At 42.7% G+C, this 13,533-nt stretch overlaps 1 protein-coding gene across 1 annotated transcript in view; it reads left to right on the forward strand.

Moving 5' to 3' along the window:
* Positions 1-11,483: 11,483 nt before the first annotated feature.
* FAT1 (FAT atypical cadherin 1) overlaps positions 11,484-13,533 on the forward strand; it is a 198,483-nt gene continuing 196,433 nt past the window's right edge. Inside the window, exon 1 of the mRNA XM_075258798.1 lies at positions 11,484-12,134. The gene's annotated coding sequence lies outside the window, so the exon portion shown is untranslated. The remainder of the gene's footprint in view (positions 12,135-13,533) is intronic.

Raw genomic sequence — 13,533 nt, forward strand, 5'->3', positions numbered from 1 at the left:
GCCACCTGCGGGCCAATCCAACCCTTTGCGCCGTGCAGTGAGCTGTATGGACTCTAAGTCCAGCTTTCTGCCTACTGAGCATGCTCAGACCTTTTGGAGGCGCTCGGAGGCTAAGTCCCATTCTTCTCCTACTGAGCGTGCTCAGACCTTTTGGAGGCGCTCAGAGGCTAAGTCCCATTCTGCCCATACTGAGCATGTCCGGTGAAGTTATGGCCACACCATGTGGGCGGAGACTTGCCCTTATATAGTGTGGGCCGACGCCTGCAAAGTGCTCACACTTTGACTAAGAAACTTTGAGACAGGAGGTCAGGTCTAGGTTCCAGCGAAAGGCAGGAGCACTCTAGGGATCTAGTTAGGATTCTTTGGCTCTGCCAGTGGGAATCTTTAAAGCCTATTGAACTCTCCATTTATATTGTTGTTCCAAAGCTGTTTAGGAGCCCTTTGCGTTACTGACCAGGGGTGATGTTTAACCCCTGGCAGCCTTCCCTGTGTAGCAGGGTGAAGCATGGGCTAGAGTCTGGCTCTCTGCTGCTAGTTCGCAGATCACCTTTGCAAAGTCTCAATTGGCTTCACCCAGCAATTATACACAGGTGCACTTTCCCCGTGAAGTTAACTGGGGAGAGTTTGTTGCAGTCAGTTCACACCAGAACCGCCCAAACACCACTGCCAGTGCAGTTAACTGGTAGTTTGCTTTGCAGACAGACGGCTGCGCTCTTGGGAGCTTGTGGACCTCACTGCAGCGTCTTGCAGTCTAGCGGTTCTGTCCACGGTTAAATATATTATTTTCATATATATATATATCCGTAACACTGGCTAATTGACTTACAACTGTATTGGTGAAGCCTATCACCTATGCCTGAGCAGTGAAGTGCCTGCTCCACCATAGAATACTGCTGCATCCTGGCGGCGGTGGATGTGATGACATCACTGCATCATGCCTACAAGGAGAGAGTTTCTTTGCTCCACTCTGGGGGAACCATAGTAAAGAGTAAAAAATGTATTGTTTTCTGCAAAAGGGGACTTATAACCAATAAGGGGGCAATTATAAGAGGAATTATTATTTATAAGGTGGCAAGATAAGGAACACTATATTATTCATAAGCAGGGTCTATTATTTCTAAGGAGTTACTCTAATGACTGAGGGGTTTTACAAAATCCTTTAGGCGGTACAAAGGTGGTCATTTTTATTGTGGGTGCACAAAAGGCACTTGTTACTGTTTTGGGGGCAGAAATGAGGCATTATTATGGGGGTTTGCCACTTTACGTACCACACTGCCTTCTGAATTAACTGAATAGGATGGTATATATATATATTGCATATATGAGCATTTGAGGCCCCATTTTGATTTTTGCCCAGTGCCACATGGTCTAAGGCTATGGCCCCATGTTGCGGAAACGCAGCTTTTTGTTGCAGATTTTCCTTGAAAAGGAATGAAAAATATAAAGGAAGCTCTTAGATATTTCTTTTCTGTTAAATCCACTCCTGACTTTGGCTCAAAAAAACTACAGCAAAATCTGCAACAAAAATGCTGTTTCTGCTATGCAGGGTTTTAGTCTAAAACCGTCCCCGTGCATAGGCATGAACGTCATGCATGAAATCTACACAGTGGCGTAACTACACGGGTAGCAACTGCCACAGGGCCCGGGTCATTAGTGGACAGCCGCTACCGGTGCGTTTTTTGTTTTTCTTTAATAGGCCATTACCGGCACTATTATTATATTTGGGGGTCCTTTCAGACCCCCGAGTATAATGATCGGAGGTCCAGGAGAGGTAAGGGAACATAAAAAACACTGTAACTTACTGCTCCAAGCAGGCTTCGGGCCTACTTGTGTGACATCCCTGACATTACATGATCGGGGCCTGTATCCCGGGTCATGTGATGTCCCGTACGTCACTGAAGAAGGCTGACACCACTGAGGAGTGCAGCGGAGCCAGGGAAAGGTAAGTGACAGTGTTTTTTATGTTGGTGTCCCCCCTATTATTATACTCTGGGGACTGAAAAGACCCCAGAGTATAATACTTGTTCATGGGTGTCCACAGCGGGGCATAATACTGTGTGCAGGGGCCACTATTGGAAATAATATTGTGTCAAGGGGCCACTGTGGGGTATAATAGTGTGTGCAGGGGCCACTATGGGGCATAATAATGCGTGCAGGAATGCGAGGGGGAGGCGAGTCATTCGGTTGGGGTCTTTGGCGTCAGTAGGGGTGGGGGGGCATGTGAAAAGTTCGCCACGGGGCCTTGCCATTCCTAGTTACTCCACTGAATCTGCACATCCTATTTTCATTATCAATCCCTACTTGGGTCCCACTTTTAGCCCCAACCATGAATTTTAATGCATTTTTTATAACTTTACACTTTCGTGCTATTTGCATAATTGTGATCTTGGATGTAAAGTGCTACATGACATTTTCACAGTGTGCCAGGTGTCTTCTTTTAGCAAATCCGGGTATGAGGTTATAATATGACTTTCTTTTCACTCTATAGCTCCATTTATATTTGTGTCTGTCAAAATAGTTATAAATGTCAAGGCAATGAAAGGAACAAGAAAGAAATGGCTATTTTCATATACTGTACTTGTAGGAGTAAGGAATAAAAATTAGCACTTCAGGCAAGTACTAGAAGTAATAGTCTTTTTTATTCGAGGCGGACAAAGCACCTCTGAAATTTACCTAACAACTCTCAACACTTCACTTTACCAAACCAGCGATTACAACAGCAAACGACTCCTCGAGAAGAACTTCCAGCCGCAGAAAACACCTTACAAGAATCTAATGACTCTCAGTAAGAACAATAAAACTACAATAAGCTGACTAGAGCGGTTTCTAAACATCGAAGAGCATGAAATGCTGATAGTTTCTCGTGAAAATGACATGACAACGATAGTGCTATTACATGTGATCCCCGGAGGGGCGAGCTGCTTTATGCAGGGGGTAGTGATGCATTCACTGCTGGCAGCACTACTGATGGGGAGAGATTAGACAGCACCTGTCATCTGCTCGACTTCCAAGTCTCTTCCCATGTGAACATGTCAAAGGAGAACGCGATTTCAAAAGCAGTTTATAATTTTAAAAGTAATGACTTTTTTTTTTTTTTTTTAACTCCTTCACCAAAACGCTCTCCTCTTACTGTAGTTCTTTTGGTTACTTTATGATATTGTGAACTCTTAGGTCAATTTCACAAAAACATTTTACTTGTCCCATCCTTATTTATAGGGTCCAAATACTAATAATAGTTGTCCGATTTCGAGAGAGGGGTAATTGTGGGGTACCACAGATATGGTCGATCCTTAAAGTGATCCTATCATTAAAACTCAATTTTTTGTCCCTAACATGTAGGAATAGCCTTAAGAAAGGCTATTCGTCCCCTAACTTTAGACGTCTTCTCCGGGCCCCCGTTCGGTATAAATCCCGTTTTTCGTTGGTATGTAGATGAGATCTGTCACAGCACTGGGGGCAGGCCCCAGAACTCAAATAGCAATGGGGGAATCCCCAATGTTGCGAGAGAACTCTCCAGTGCCGCCTCCATCTTCTTCAGGAACAGCCTCTTCACATGTCTCCTTCCGGCGCTGGCTTCAAACTTATAGGTCTCGGGCAGCTGACTGCACATGCCACTGGTCACAAGAAAATGGCTGCTTATAATACTGTGTAAGTGGCCATTTTTTTGTGGTCATCGGCCACTGGCGCCCACCCCCAGTGCTGCCGGAGAACTCAATTGCATACTGACGAAAACTGGGATTTAGACCTAATGGCGGCCTGGAGAAGACATCTAAAGGTAGGAGAAGAATAGCACTGCAGATACCCTATATTCAGCCAGGCTGAATTCCATGAATTCCCATGAAAAAAAAAAACCAATCCTCAAGCTCGGGGAAGGGGTAGACAGACAACCAAAACACCCCCTCCCCTTTCCCAGCACCCAGCAACTACTGCACCCAAAAAACATTTTAATTTTTGAAATTTTCCAGTAGCTGCTACATTTCCCCCCTAGGCTTATACTCGAGTCAATATGTTTTTCCCAGTTTTTTGTGGTAAAATTAGGGGGGTCGGCTTATACTCGGGTCGGCTTATACTCTAGTATATACAGTATTTCATTGTCTGAAAAGTAGTGTGTGTTGGGGGTTCACAGGCCCTTGGCCTTACTTACCGGTCTCTGCTACTGCTCACAGCCTCTGCAGAAGTAGAAGTGCAGGCAGCCATGAGCAGGAACGTGGATTGGTAACTAAATAAAGCCCGTTACTTGCTGGGGGTTACTCCAGGTAACGGCCTGTTAAGGAAAAAAACAGGGGCCCACCGGACCCTTAATGTCCCGGGCCCTGTGGCAGTCGCTACCCGTGTTATCTCAGGAGTTACACCACTGGCCCCATCCCCAGTGCACCAACTGTCTCATTTCCATAAGACTCAGAGTTGTTTTTCTGCCCATTATGCCCACTAAGAAATACTCAGTAGTTCAGTCCCATTATCTGGATTCTCTTGTACAAAGTGATTTTGGACATTGTACAGACCGGCCAATAAAAATCCGTACAAGAAGTCATTTTGTTTTCACTAACGAACATACTGAGAAAGGTCAACTAATGAAACTGTGCGAGAACCTTGGTACACTTTGTTCTAAAATAAGGAGGTGTGCATGCCTTACACTGCATTTATCAGCTGATGTAGATGCCTTTTATGTCTCTGTGTCTCCCCTGTCTCCTACTGTAGATACACCTGTAGTGCAGACTCCCCATGTTTTAGCAGGAAAGTGGGGTCCAGGCATGGCCACTGATGTGGGTCTTGTGACATACCATAGCTCGGCCATCAACAACCCCAGGGGTAAAGCTGAGAATGCCAAGAGAAATTACAGAATACATAGTGCCTAGACAGTCATAGTGAATGGGTCAGCTAATGGATATTGTCACCTAACCTTTCATAAGCTGCCATGTTGGATAATACATGTACATTAGGACATGAGAGGTATCTGAAACAACTACTATAATAATAGGTGCTATTATGTGCTGTTTGAAGTACAGTGGCTAAATTTGAATGAAAATGGCCAACTCCGTATACTGAAGCTTATTCTGAATGTAAAACACGTTCAGAATAAGCGGCGTATAAAGCAGCTCCATTCATTTCTATGGGAGCCAGCATACGAGCGCTCCCCATAGAAATGAATGGGCTGCATCTTTCACTCCGAGCAGTCCCATTGAAGTGAATGGGAAGTGCCGGCGTGTACGGCAAGCTCTGCTCATGGCGAGCCATACACGCCGGTACTTCCCATTCACTTCAATGGGAGTGCTCGTAGTGAAAAAAGCAGCCCATTCACTTCTATGGGGAGCGCTCGTATGCCGGCTCCCATAGAAATGAATGGAGCTGCTTTATACGCCGCTTATTCTGAACGTGTTTTACGTTCAGAATAAGCTTCAGTATACGTAGTGTGAATGCACCCTTATATTGTAATATTTGATAAATTCTCTTTCTAATTATTTCATTTTAATCCTTGTTATGTTGTGTAATCTAACAGAAAAATATGCTTCATTTTTGGACAACTTCTTTAAAGGCTATGTATACCTTTGCAACCTTTTACTTTTTATTACATTACATGTACTTTGGGGTAAAGAACATTTTTGCAATAGGTTTTTCTTAACACTATTGATTTATTTGGCTTCTGCAGCTGCTATGTTTTCTACTACACTGTCAGCTGCAGAGCTGTACAGAAGCAGATCCGTCAGACTGACTGTCTTGTCTCCAGCCCTCTCTGACCTGTCATGGACATTCCTATAAGCTGATTTATCACTAAATCACAGTTTAAGTTTGGCATTAACCCCTTAATACAATGGCAAAACCTATTTGAAGCTAAGGTCATTCGTAGTGAGCCGCAGTGAAAAATCAGTGCACTTTTCCCAGAAATTGTGCAGAGTTTTCCTTTGTGGACTTTCCGCTTCAATTATACCTATAGGGAAAACGCTGCTGCTTCGGAAGGTATAATTGATATGCTGCGATTTCTGAAAATATGACGGTTTTGGAAAATGCAGCATTTCTGCTGTGCAAATTTTTCTGCAATGTGTAAATGGGATTTATGTTTTTGCGTTTACGCCACGTGAGGCCATAGCTGGAAATGGGTAATGTGTCCCATAGAGTAGTAGTGAAGTAAAACCTAAGGTTCGTATAAGGAGGGATTGGGTTTGAGAAGGAACACTGTGAGCGGTTTAGGGTAACCAAAGGTGGACCTCCAGAGAGATCATAATCCTGGAAATTAAACAATCTAGCAAGTAAACTGGATATTAACATGTATGATGTATGCAGCAAGATTATGGCAGTGTAAGCACAAGCACCAGCTTTCCTTCTATATGTGGCACATACTGACACCCAACACATCAATCTACCTCCCCACCTGCGCCACAGCTTCACTGATTCCTTGTCCATGAGCTGATATGTCCATGGCAGGCGCATGCACTCAGCCTTATCGTTGACCATTCTATATGTTCCAGATACTACTATAGGCCCCTCCATCATATATTATATCTGGGAGTGATTATGGATCTGACATACCTCCTTTTCATTTTACACATACATTTTATTGACTTATACATTAACATTAATATATTAACCGTAATCCATAAATTGTGAAAAACCCATTAGTAACAAATTAAAAGAATTTCCCAGATCTAGACTTTGAGTTTTGCAGTCAAGGACTCTCACATTTCCATTTGTATTCTATTTTACACATTTCTCTACATTTAGCATTTGCATCAGATAAACATATTTACAAGCTTCCATTCTGACTCATCTCCCGCTCTCACAAGGTTTATCTTGTACTTGCCTTTAACAACGGGATGGCTTATGGCAGACCCAGGCTCCGCAAGGAATACAAAGACTTTGGAATCTGAATCAAACGCATATTTCTCACCATCTCATCAATAACATGCTGAGGTATAGCTACTAAAATAACCTATCATCTGTTTATTACTGAATGATATGAATAATGCACTACGCCTGCTCGAGTCTTCACAGATACTTCTTCTCTAAGTGAAGTAAATGAGCCTGAAGGTGTTCAACAAGTGAGCAGCTCCTATAAGAGGTAATGAACACAGTGTCAGTCAATCCTGCATGTGAGCTTCCGTCTTATGGCTCTGACTGACGCCGGCTGTGTTCATAATGATAAGACTCAAGGATGGACTTCAATTACACTGACTGACACTAATAGGAAATCAAAACATGCATGTCCCCTGAATCATTTCGTCCTAACTGGTTATATAACCCATCACACACTGCCTAGTACTGACACCCCATCCTGAGCCTTAATCGGTTGGCACAGTAGTGTGATATGCTTTCCAAATGTCCAGTATGGATGTATACATGCCAAATGTCCAACACCCTTCAGTCGTCCTCAGCACATTCCAATATATGTTGTGTACAGAATCCATAAACTATATATTTACAACTATATGTGAAAACCGCACAAAGTGTTTATATATTCACAAGCTTTCAGATCACGCAGAGCCCTTCTCGAAGCCCAATTAAAACCAATTAACATGTAGCAAGTAGAAATGTAGAAAAGTATCAAATGATCACTTTATTAGATGAAAAGTCAGCCGGATAATAAGAGTATATTTATATACAGTACATAGCAATGCGGAGCATAATTAGTACAAAGCAACACAATGACTATACATATGTGTATAAAATAACTGTTTATATGGATTATATGGCTATAATAATATGGATAGGCCATAAATATCTGATGGGTGAGGGCCAACAGCGAGCCCCTGCACGTGTACTATACACAGAACAGAGCTGGAAGCAGATATCTCTATGCTCTGTATAGTAGTCAAGCATTCCCTTTGATTTCAATGAAAGTTGAGCTGCATTACCAATGCCTAGCCACTATGCATGGACTGGAGCCAACTGCTTCCAGCTCTGTACTGTATATAGCGCAACTGGCCATGAAGAGCTGATGCACTGACCAGTGGTTCAATATGTCAACCTGCTATTCACCTTGTTAAAGGGGTTGTGCTATTACCGACACATCCTCTATACCCAGGGGTGAACCTAGGGTTTGTGCCGCCTGAGGCGGATGCCAGAAAGCTGCCCCCCCCCCAGGGCCGAGCGGAGCGAGCGTCGTTAGCAGGGAGAGGACCTGCTCTCCGCTAAGCGTGAGGGGCGGCCGCTGGAGTAGCGCTGCGTCCACAGAGCCGCCCCAATCCACTGCTCGCTTCCCGTGCCGGGCTGCCGAGACGGTGACGCTAAGCCAGTCCAGGACAGCTTGACCTGGACTGGCTTAGGTCAGCAAAAATGCCGCCCTCCCTCGGGCCCCGGCATAGCGCCGCCTGAAGCGGTCTCTTCAGGTCGCCTCATGGGAGGTGCAGCGCTGTCTATACCATTGCTAATTTAACTCTCAAAATGGTTGTGCTGATATTCACAATTTTCCCCTATCTGCAGAATGGGCATAAGTGTGCTATCGCTGGGATCCCGATCAACAAGTCCTATCCTATCGGAGCACGATCACCAAGTCCTTCAGTGATCAGGAGGATGAGGAAATGAAAGTTTTCCTAAACCCTCCTAATGAATAGAGCACCATTGCACTCCATTGCTACAGGGCTTCTGGGACTATAATCCCATAGAATGCAGTCCCATAGAAGTGAATGGAGTACACAAGCGCACTGGCAATAACTGCCAGTTACAGAGCTTAGAAGGTTATCTAAGTCAATCTATGAATCTTGGGCATCTCTTCTCACAGCCCATTAGTAGACAGTGATTCATAACCACTTGCAGGATCCAGGGCCCTCTTACTCACTGAGCACACTGCAAGTTCAAACAGAAGCAGCAAGCCAGAGTAGGTCCACAATATAGTAGTGCGGTCTGACCCATCAGATCTCATGATCTCTATTAATCTTAAGCAAGACAATTCATAGATCCTTCTCTCTGCTACTATCTCTGGACATGTGCACTATAGTAACATTCTGCCCAAAACATGCTCCCACTACTCTGACTACAAGACGCTCTAGGAAGCCCCCTTTTAAAATTAGGCCACACCAGGATTTATCCTTTGGACTCAGCCAATTTTTGCAACCAACACTACTCACTACACTATGACCTTAAAGAGGTTGGCCACTTTTAGACCAATATTGAGTGACACATGTTATTGTTTGTATAATAAAAAGATATACAATTTTCCAATATACTTTCTGTAGCAATTCCTCACAGTTTTCTAGATCTCTGCTTGCTGTCATTTATTCTGTTACTTCTAGAGGATAAAACTCTGACCATGGTCATGTGATTTACGGTCCATGGTCATGTGATGAGCACACAGGTGCCGCTCGTTATAGTCACGGCCCAGTAATCAGACATCCGCCTGGTAATCAGCTGTGCACCTGTGTGCTCATCACATGACCATGGACCATAAATCACATGACCATGGTCAGAGGTTTATCCACTAGAAGTAACAGAATGAATGACAGCAAGCCGAGATCTAGAAAACTGTGAGGAACTGATACAGAAAGTATATTGGAAAATTGTATATCTTTTTATTGTACAAACAATAACATGTGTCACTCAATATTGGTCTGAAAGTGCACAACCCCTTTAAATGTACAATACTTGTGAAGATGCAATGACAGTGTCTGCCTTTACATACATGGCAAGGCATAACACAGTATTGGCCACTAGTCACTTCAATAGAAAGTGACAATTCAAGGATACACCTGAAGAAAAAGGTGTAATGGTACTCTGATAGACCAAAAATGGAATGCCCCCTTACAAGCATGAGAACAGCAGAAATCTGAAGTGCTTCATAATGTGTGCCACCTGTTCAGTTTAGGAAACGATGGCAATATGGAATGACATACCTCTACTGATAGGAAGATGATTTTTAGGTACATTTCTCCTTTAAGATTAACAAAATTGTCAACAAAAATATAACAGTTCTGCGGTGTTCCACTTAGGGATGCAATGGTCTAGTGGCATGTATATCAGCATCATATGACTGCGGCCAGGGTCCTCACGTGGATGGACATCACATCACTGTTGGGACCACCGAAGCATGAGCACTGGAGTGGTGAGGTGAGTAATGGTTTATAAAGTGTTATTTCCTTACACATTACCATGTACACCTGACAGTAATATAGCACATGCACATGGTGAGGGTTTGCATGGAGGAAAACTCCACATGTACAGAAATCTGCACTAACTGTTCTGTATTTTGGTGATGATCTTCAAACACATACATGCGGATTTTGACATCTGGATTTTGAAACAATGTTTTAAAATTTGATCCATAGAAAGGAAATACATTTATATACTATTTGCAAAATAGGTCAATTTTTGCACGGAAAAAATCTGCATGACAAATAGAATTTCTTATTGACTTTAATGCTAATGGATTACGGTGCTGATTTTCTGCATTGATACCCGCATGGAAAATTTGCACACAATCCTAATCGCGTGCCTGTAAGACTAGGTTCACATCTGAGTTGGGTTTCCGTTCGGGGGGTCCGCTTAGGGAAACCTAACACGCATAAAAAAGTGGTTACCTTACGAATCCAGGGGACTGCATAGACTATAAGGGGGTCCATTTGGTTTCCACCCAAAAAGCGCTTGCAGTTCTTTTCTCTCCGCAATTTTCATGCGGAGAGGGGAACGGAATCCCCGAATGTAGTGCAAGCGCTGGTGTGAACCCTGCATAAAAGAGTCCACAGAAGTCAGTGAAAATTGACCCATGGAGTGTTCATGAGTTCCTAAGCTATACCATGTGACCCGGGACAGGAACCTGCCAACTGCCCCCAATTTCAACTTCCCAATTTAACTTTTAAAAATGACATTAGGCTTTGAAACAAAAACCAAACAAGGCTTATAAAAAATGTATGTCGCCGGTCTCAGGAGCTGGATGGAATTGAATATAAAAGTCTTGTAAGCTTCCTCCATCGAGAAATAGTGCGTTCATTAGCGCAAGAAGAAGCAGCAACCTTAAAACCAGCACAGTTATCTCAGCGGTAGATAACTCTGAGTAAGCCTGCTATTCCTGGTCTGAAGCCACCTCATCCTCCGCCAGCCAAAAAGGTTCTCAAAATCCCCCCCCTTCCTTCAAGGCAACAAAGCTTTAGATTTCTTTCAGACAAGACACATTGTGACCCCAGTATTGCTGTAACCGTCTGCAGAACATTCCCGCCACTATCAAATCTTTTTTTTTTTTTTTTTGCTCGTGTGTTAACATTTCTGTTCTTTGAACTAAATGAAGGTGAGCGGATGCGTGTCCCTCCTGGGATGTCTAATCGCAATGCCATGGCTCACAGATCAGCAGGGTTTTGCTCCAAATCTTTTTTCCTACAAGTCAATAGCGACAAATGATCGGTGCTTTTTAAATTTAGCTCAGGGACATCTGTGTCTTGTCCTCCTCTCTCATTTCAGGTGCCTATCAATACAAGAGCGGGGAGGGAGCCTGTGACGGGGGGATGTGATAGAAGATAAATACATGAATGCAAAAAAAAAAAAAAAAGCCAAGGCGAGGAAAAGAAGGAATTGGGAAAGCTTAATGAGGAAAAGGATTGTCAGGAGAAAGGATAAGCAATAGCTCAGCATGATACAATGAAACAACAAGAGGCAGTACAGCCTGGCAGACAGTGAGAAGCCAGTCTGCAATACAATGAAGCCCAGGCTGGACTACTTGGAGGCGCACAGCACAGTCCCTGGGCTCTGAGGCTATCCTGTCCATGGAGTGAGGGGGTGGTGGAGGAAAGTGTGACGTCACCAAAAGCCTTGTCCCAGTGGTGGCTGCAGGAGAGGCAGACACAGGAGAAGCACACTCTGCTACAGCAGCTCCTTAACTTCAATCACTTGTGCTCTGCTCAGACATGTCCTGACAACTTGGATTTCTTCCCTTCCTTGGATATTCCTTGTGTTTTGTTTCTTCCCTTCTTCCACTGTGGGCTGCTCCTCTCTTACCTCTCATGTCTTTAATGTCCAGAAATTGAGGATATTTCCTTTACTGGTGATGCTGGATTGTGGATTTCCTGACTGTATACTCTGCACTTTCCCTTGTGGCTATGCAAAGAAAGGGACTGCAAGAGAGAAAAGTTCTCACTTAGCAGAAGGTCCATTTGCAGAAGCTGATGGGTTATCCATAAAATAACCATAGAAGAGAAATAAAAGATCCAGCTGGTCTGGTAAGTTTTCCATCCACCACACTAGTATTTACAGGGACATTTACATAGGTGGGGATTCATAGCACAGATGTTTGCCATTTTATATCATATGAAAATGTAACCATTTCAAATGATGTTCAATAAAGGAAATATAAAGATGTATAGATATATACACAGTATATTCACATTCAACTTCAGCTGCAGGTAACTTCATGTATTGTAGTGCAGCGCCCTCTAGGCCGTGCAAGTGGTAATGCATCTTCATCTAGGGAAAAGTTAACCACTGTTTGCACCTACAGCTTGGATTCTGTCTTCTCATCTCTCAGCTTCTTATAGATATTATGGTATCATTTCTTGAAGGGCACAGTATGGTGCTATAACTAAAAATCACTCTAATGTATATGTCCAGGCAGGTTAGGATGACAGGTTGCAAAGTCCCTACAACAGTCATATTGAATGATCTATATACAGGAGAAATGGTGGTCTGGCCAAATGGGAGGTCTCTGAAAGATTCCTTAAATAATAACTATAAAAAAAAAAAAAAAAATGAAGTCTAGATTGTTGCTCTATAGTAACAGGTATGTATGAACGTGATCCAGACTGGCAGATGCCATACACTCCACATGCCTTGTACTGGCTTTCCTATGTTTTTGGTTTGTATAGTTGTTCTTGTATATTAGTAGAATTTGCATTGCTTACACTGAGAGGTATACAATTGTTATTATTGCAATACTGAATATCCTCAGGTTCCATAGTCAAACTGAACACTGCTATCTTAAGATATCTTATTTATAAACCATATATTATATTTGTGTATATATGTATTCAGAAAATAAAATAATAAAAAAATCTGATAAATTAAAATGATTTATTGAGACTAAAAATCCAGCCTTGGTGAGGCATCATAACCTATAAATGTATTTGAAGAACGTTTCCACAGTCTTAAATCTATATCATATGTCATATCTGCTTATAGGAAAGCTGGGTGACAAAAAATGAACTTCAGTACCGTTCCCACAGGGACAGCTGTCCATCTTTACCCTGAGTAGGGGAAGTACAAGCAGGCTTGCTCTTTTTGTGTGTGGCAAAGCTGGGTCACAAACCATACCTGTAATGGTGGACAAGTGGGTTTTATCCATCTTTTCCTAAAGCAGATTTTATTAAGGGATTGATACATTTGAAATCTCTATTTATTTCTTGGTTAGTGTTTGTTATTGAAGGGAAATGCTTATTATTATTATTATTATTATTATTATTATTAGCAATATATTACTAATGGTTACACTGACTATTATTTTATTATTCCTTTCTTGTTACATTATTTCTGTAATAATTTTATGAGGGTCTTGCGTTGCTTCTATCCCCTAGTAGCACAGGACTTCTGTGAATTAGATACTAGATGCATATTAATGGGGTTTTC

Source organism: Leptodactylus fuscus, chromosome 1, assembly GCF_031893055.1.
Source record: "Leptodactylus fuscus isolate aLepFus1 chromosome 1, aLepFus1.hap2, whole genome shotgun sequence".
In the NCBI taxonomy this organism is placed as follows: Eukaryota; Metazoa; Chordata; class Amphibia; order Anura; family Leptodactylidae; genus Leptodactylus; species Leptodactylus fuscus.